We start from the raw sequence: 7257 nt of genomic DNA, 5'->3' as shown, positions 1-7257 counted from the left end.
GTTGCTTGTATAGAAACTATGACCAATATAACTTTACTAAGAAGAACGCCTAACATCGCATTTGCAAGTAGTCTGGTAAGAATGTAATTTATTCATTAAAGACTGGAACCAGATCGGTGCATTTTATGTATGTTTTATTGCATATTGTTTTTTCATTAAACGAAACAATATTGTTATAAATACACTACTTTATTTGATTTTGTATTTTGAAGGAATGAAGTGAAACGAGCTAAAACGGGGAACTTATAACCAAAGAAATATCACGTCAATGTATTCAATCACAAGGTTAGTTGTGGAAAAGGAAATGTTGAATCATTTTCGTGAATGTCAAATTGGAGTTGGCAATTTTAAATCCGAAAGGGGAAGAAAGTGAAGTGGAGTCTTGGATTATCTTTTGTTGAATGCTTAGACAAAACAGAAAGTGAACTATACTTCTTTTTTGGAGTTTGTTAGCTTGGGCCTCACATTTCAGCCCACATAACGAAATCCAATTTTAGAAAAGGGTTGCCCGAAGTTTTCCCTAGAATGTAAAAGAGGGGCTCGGTTATCAATTTCATGGATTTGCTTTAAATTGTTTTGAGTACTTGATACTTTGAGTGATTTCATGTGTTTTGACTTTTGAGTACTTGATATTTAGAGAAGGGTAAGATGTAGACCACATTACCTCTATCCCCCCCCCCCAATCCAATTATCAAAGCTAAGGCGTGGTGTAAATAAAGAAGGTTTTGACTACATAGGTGCAACCTCGCCTCAGGGCCTAGGCGCGCACTTTTGACTATATATAGCATGCCATAAATCTCTCACCGATTATCCTTTCATCAAGTTCAAATAAAGAACAAGAACACAAAATCAAATTAACTTCAACATTAATCGTCATAATGAACTTGTTTGATTCCTTCTATCGATTCTTTCACGGTTTCTTCAAGTTGGCCAAATTCGTATCTCCATATTAGTTATTTTATTTTTTTAATTTTAAACATATAATTCACAAAACTTAAGTAATTATAACTGTTTTACATGATTGAACTTGTTCCATTGTTGAAAAAACCAAATATAAACTCAAGGTCACATGCACCATTTAATCAGAAGCTAATAACAAGAGAAAGAAGCAAACTTTACTGCTAATGAGTGTGAGATCTCTTATTTAATTTGAAGAAAAACTAACTTTTTGTATGAATCGTTGCTTCTATGATAAGTTCCACCGAATCCGGAGATCCTTTTAGCTCCACATCAAACTTCTGTAATAGCATCGCTAACCCGTGGATGGGTTGTGTTTGGGGATGCAGGTGGGCAGTAACTATAGAAGTATTGAATGGATTCCTGTCGCTTTTAAAATTGGAAATGGCTAGTAACTTGTCGGCTATCCGTCCATTAGTAAATTGGAAATGTATTTTATATATTCCTATACAAAAAACAAAACAATTAGTAAAAGGCCGGCACGTCACCAGTCATCAACAATTTAAACCTTTGTTTTAGAAACCGCGCCTAAGGCGTGAGCCGTGAGGCGATTGGAAAAACGCCTTGGGGCTTTAAAGCAGGCTTCTTGCACATCTGGAAAACACCTCAAGGCTGATAATGAGTAATCAAGCAATGTTTTCTTCCAAGTTCGCCATAAAATAAAACACCGAATTATCAACGATTCCTTTAGATCATGGAGTAATGAACATTTATATACAACGTGAATAAGAAGCTCACAGGTCACGCGATTGTAGAACATTAAGAGTCCCATAAATCTTATTGCTATAAAAATTACTGAAAACACACGTGTTAGTTTCACTCATGTAGATAACATGTTAGGTGAAAATGTTGTCCCATTTACTTACTAATGGGTTGATTAGGGTTATGGTGTATTCATGATGGATCAAAACAAAAATATAAAAAAAAAATTACTTGAAACATAACAGGTCATGTGGATTAAAAGTCCCCAAAAATGTACTAATATTTTTAAAAAATATATGTATACTTGAAATAAAACTTGTCAAAATAACTTTTTGCTTGGCTCCAAACTGGTCGAGCCAATGCTACTTAACATCCAACCGAAAAACAAAACTAAATAGACAAGTAGAACATTACATACCAAGATTTGTGTCACCAAATTTACTCCATTCTTCTAATGCCACCCAGTTGTTTATTCACCAGTACGGCGTCTTCTTTATGTCGTCAACCATCTTGTGTTTACAGGATAAGATTACTGCAAAGGAGAGTGCAACGTGGCTAGCCGTGATTAACCAGGGGAAGCTGTTGGCCAGAGAACTTTACCCTGAGCTATGTCGGGGTTCCTAACTTTAACTTCGTCCAGCCAAAGCAAGCTGGTGGTTCGTTAATGGTCGAACCTGCACTATCTTTTTTTGATCCAACGGTTCTTGGAGTACCTGAAGACGGGCAGAAGATGATTAACGACCTGATGTCGTTTTATGACAATAATATTCAAGAAAACAACACGAAACCTCACCCCCAGCCATTTTCGACATGATCTCTCCCCTTACCAAAAAGTAGTCACCCACCGGGCGGTACGCTTCCAAAAAGTACGCTGCAAAATCAAACAAAAAAACCAACTGTCAGAACATAAACGATAAACCGCACCGTAGTAAGGTACATGCTTATAAACTAAACATAAGTTTCAAGTAAGCATCAAACAGATTCCCAGCAACTCCTTCAATCGTATCGTCAATCGGAAGGATGTGAACGCGCTTCCCATACTGATGCAACGAAACCACATCGCCAAGTCTAACCCTCAAAATTGACCTGACAACCCTACTCATCCTAATCTTTGGTTCTTCACAGGTGTCATCAGCAAGTGCAATACAAATTGTATCTCTCCTTTTCTTGCCCTGCACTCAAACCATATATTTTTTTCTTTAATAATCTTGTTTTTTACAGAACATGCAAAATATCCAAACAGATTCCCAACCCATCAACAAAATCAGATTTTTTACAAACCCACAAAAATATTATTACAATTAGAATTTATATTTCACCTGTTTGAGATAAAACGCAACCCAAACCAACCCATTCGTAAATAAACGGGTCAAAATTTCCACATCCATGAGAAACTATTGAGATTTGACGTAAACTTACCAATAAGAGCTAGTGTCCGCCAGGGAATAAGTATATAAACTAAACTTACAACAGATTACATATATGCCAATTGCTATCATCAGCTGTAAAAGTTTCTCATCAGTCAGACATCGGTCAGTATATAAATTGAACTTACAACAGATTACTATTTACCTATTTGTTTGGTGTTTTTCCATCACTCAAAAGCTGCTATTGTTGCCAATTGATCACCATGGCCGCCATATAATGATGCCAGTAGCTGAGATTTAGCATCATTCGCTTTCGTTTTACCATCAGATGACATTGGGTTGACGAAAGGCTCTCTAGAGTCCTTTGCACAAGCTAAAATCAAAGCTGGTAGCTGGGTCAAGGCAATTCACCGACATAGCAAAAAGAAGCATCTTGATTGTTAACGGGTGATCAAGAGGCCATTTAAGAGCTTCATGACAGAATTGAACAAAAAATGATCAGGAGCCCAGTAACCCAGTAAGGCTTAAACAGCTGATCAAATGTAGCAGTAGCGTTAGTAGAAACGAACAATGATAGAAACAATGCAACAGCAACTAAAGATGACCATAAGCAAATACCTTCTACCACACCTTCCCATATCTGACTTGACTCGGTTGACCCTTATTTGACCCGCCGCGCTCTTCGTGTTGACCAAGCTTTCACCAAGACCCGAACAAGCCAACACAGTCCTAAATCCTCTCCACCTGCGTATTTTAGTTATCATATCTATCCATATGAGCAAGAAATATTATAATTTTGTTGTTATACTATTCATGTGTACAGAAATACAAAACTTTTTTTCAAAAAAATATGAGCGATGTCGCTCGAGCTCGAACAACTTGTTAAGAGCTTTCAAGCCGAGGCAAGCCGACCAGTTTAACTTCGAGCCAAGAGCGAAGGATAGTTGGTGCCCGGGGGTGCAAGCTTGCCTCTACATGTTATAAGGCAATTGGTGATGAGAATGAGCAAACAAATACAACCAACTAACTTACAGGTTGCTAAAAGCATGCCAACATGCACACAAATTCGACCAGCCCTTAGTTTAAAGCTCTTTACTCTACCAGTCTGGTCCGATAACATCCAACCTGAAATAACCATTTATACTTGATGGGTTAAATATTCCACCTTTAAACTTTAACTGATGCGAATGCAAGACAAAAGCTACCAAATAGTAGGCCCATAAAAGATAATGGCCTAAACTTCACATGGAACGCATTCAACTTTTATCACAATCTAAAAACTTTAGCTTGGTTGGTTTGGTACAATAAAAGCCAGATTAATTGATTAAAAAATTGGAAAAAAATTACCTTTTCTGTTCAGCAGCTAGAAGCTTTGCCTGTAGCCGTTGGCCAAGGTCTTCATTGTATGCAGATTGTAAAGGACTCCTGGGCCTTATTCGCGCCTTGCTTGACAAATGCTCATAAAACTTCTGCAAAAATCAAAAAAAAGGGAAAACAAATAAAAACAAGTATCAGTTCTTACCAAAATCAAAAAAGCTTGTTTAAGCCCTAGATCGCCAAAATCTCCACTTACAAAACCTTAGATTGCCTGAAATCAGCAAAGCCCTAAAAAAATTAAAATTTTCGATTCTTAGAGAAGTATGATACCTGGAATGAAGGAGAAGCCGCGATTGAAGCAACAGAAGTGAAAGAACAGCCATCATAACAAATTTGGGGATAAAATTAGGGAAAAACATCATACATTATGTTTTGAAATCAACAGCTTGGACAGAATCAAACAGAACATCCTAATAGCTTCGATTTGTTTATCGATTTTAAAAGCCAAGAACATCCTATAAGGCCAGTTATAAACATCAAAATCGGCTCCGGCTGGTTACCTTCAGTTAGGGTTTCTTCAAATCGGTGTTCATCACTGCGTGTTTTCAATTTCATTGATGTTTGCTCCAGATCTAGATCTAGAGAAAGAGAGAGAAAGTCTGATGTTATGAGATGTGAGTTGTGAGAGAGAAGAGATTGGAAAGGGCGATCCGTGTGAAGTGAATATCAGCCGTTCAGATCGTGATCCGTGTGAAAAGGTGAAAAATATGGACGGTTGATGATGAATCAGTTGAAGGGTAAAAGGGTTTGTGTTTTCTTGTGCCTTAACAGTTGTACATTGTGCATTAAGTGTTTTTTCAACACCTTGTTCAATTACCATCTTGTCCTTCACATATCCTTATTAAAGTAGTATAGATATATATATATATATATATATATATATATATATATATATAGAGAGAGAGCCGCTAAAATAGAAACCATCCCCAGTTGTAAGAACCGCGAGAACCACTCTCAACCAATCACAAAGAGGGGTAGTTTGGTCATTTCCCTTAAAAGTCCAATCTATCATTTATCATCTCTTCTCTCTCATCTCTCCTCTTTAAATGTCCATATTAAAGTTGCAGACCTTCTTTTTTGTCAAATAATAACCCTAAACTCATAATATTCACCTGCACACTTCTTGTTTTCTCTCCCATCTCACCGGTGACCGGAAATAGGGATTCCGACCGGTGCTTTCCTCCTCCGGCGAGCGCACACACACTCCCACAACCCTTCTTCTTCCATTATCTTTCACCCATAAATAAGGAGCTTCATCCTCTCAAACACACAACACAGACACCCACAACCTGTTACCCTGTTCCCTCTCGATGGCTTGGCCGATGACCGGACTCCATCTCCGGCGCCGGGTTGATCCGAGCCTCAATGAAATGGTGGACCATATGCTTTGGAGGAACTCCCTGCAGAACAAAACACAATATTATTACAATGAGTTCATAGATGCTAAAGTTCACATGGGTCAATTTGGACGCTTTATCTCAAACTTGTCATATTAATAAAAGCCGGTTAAAAGCTGTCCAAACTTATATTTTTTAAAGCATAGAACTTAATAATCATGTTGTTCAAAAACTTTATATTATAATCGGAAAGATATAAGTTTTGTGAAACATTAACTATTTATAAATAATGTTAAATGCCATTTTTATAAAAAGTTTTACGTGAAACGTAAAACGTAAAAAGTTTTACGTGAAACATAAAACGTAAAAATTTTAACATGAAACATAAAACGTAAAAAGTTTTACGTAAAAAAAGCGACCCTTGAAAAAGCCCGGTGTAAAACGGCGCGTTAAAAAAGCGACGCTTGAAAAAGTCCGGCGCGTTAAACGGCGCGTAAAAAGTTTTTCGTAAAACGTAAAAAGTTTTAGGTAAAACGTAAATCGTAAATTTTTTTTAGTAAAACGTAAAAAGTTTTACGTAAAACGTAAAAAACCGGCGCGTAAAACGTAAAAAAAGTTAACATAAAAAACCGGCGCGTTAAAAAAACGGCGTGTTAAAAAAATGGCGTTAAAAAAACGGCGTGTTAAAAAAACGGCGTGTGAAAAATGGCGTTAAAAAAACGGCGCGTAAAAAACAGCGTTAAAAAACGGCGCGTAAAAAACGCCCTTAAAAAACGGCGTTAAAAAAACGGCGCGTAAAAAACGGCGTTAAAAAAACGGCCCGTTAAAAAAACGGCCCGTTAAAAAAACGGCGCGTAAAAACGGCGTTAAAAAACGGCGCGTTAAAAAAACGACGCTTAAAAAAACCCGGCGTAAAAACGGCGCGTCAAAAAAACGTAAAACGTAAATAGTTTAACGTAAAACTTAAATTGTAAAAAGTATAAAAAATCTTTTAAAAAAATCTGTATTTAAAAATGTTTTTAATAAAAAAATTATGTTTAAAAAAATAAAAAGTAATATAATAACACAAAAACTAATAAAAAAACAATAAAGACAAAAAGATAAAATAGAGTTATTTTACTAAATTACCCATTTGGATTATAATATTAAAGACATAATAAGACAAAAAGCATTTAATATTATTTTTAGTTACTTTTAATCTCATCCATTGATCTTGAAGATCTAATGGCTAGAAAGTGGTTCTCTCGGTTCTTACAACTAGAGGTGGTTTTCATTTTAGCGGTCCCCTATATATATATATATATATACATATATATATATAGGGTAGGGATATGGTAAAAAGTGTTTAAAATGTAAGAAGGGTAAGAAGTGTTTTAAACTATTGGATATTTGATCTAATGGTTGAGATCAATAGGGTATAAAAATGTAAATTGTGTTTTAATTAGAGGGACCTTATGTAAAATTGAAGGGCAATAGTGTCTTTTTCAATGTTTGAAATATGGTAACCGTAACCTACA

At 36.1% G+C, this 7257-nt stretch overlaps 1 long non-coding RNA gene across 2 annotated transcripts; it reads right to left on the bottom strand.

The window, feature by feature from the left end:
* Positions 1–981: 981 nt before the first annotated feature.
* LOC110877604 lies at positions 982–4990 on the bottom strand. Of its 2 annotated transcripts, none has more exons than XR_004861870.1 (9): positions 4674–4990; positions 4374–4495; positions 4059–4151; positions 3645–3770; positions 3232–3558; positions 2638–3161; positions 2453–2530; positions 2078–2372; positions 982–1402 (listed from the first exon to the last, which is right to left on the bottom strand). It is a non-coding gene; the product is annotated as an uncharacterized LOC110877604 (long non-coding RNA). The 2 variants fall into 2 exon arrangements; XR_004861871.1 differs by having other exon boundaries at positions 3232–3496.
* Between the last annotated feature and the right edge of the window lie 2267 nt (positions 4991–7257).

This window comes from Helianthus annuus, chromosome 7 (genome assembly GCF_002127325.2).
Source record: "Helianthus annuus cultivar XRQ/B chromosome 7, HanXRQr2.0-SUNRISE, whole genome shotgun sequence".
In the NCBI taxonomy this organism is placed as follows: domain Eukaryota; kingdom Viridiplantae; phylum Streptophyta; class Magnoliopsida; order Asterales; family Asteraceae; genus Helianthus; species Helianthus annuus.
This window is presented reverse-complemented; position numbering and strand designations above follow the sequence as displayed.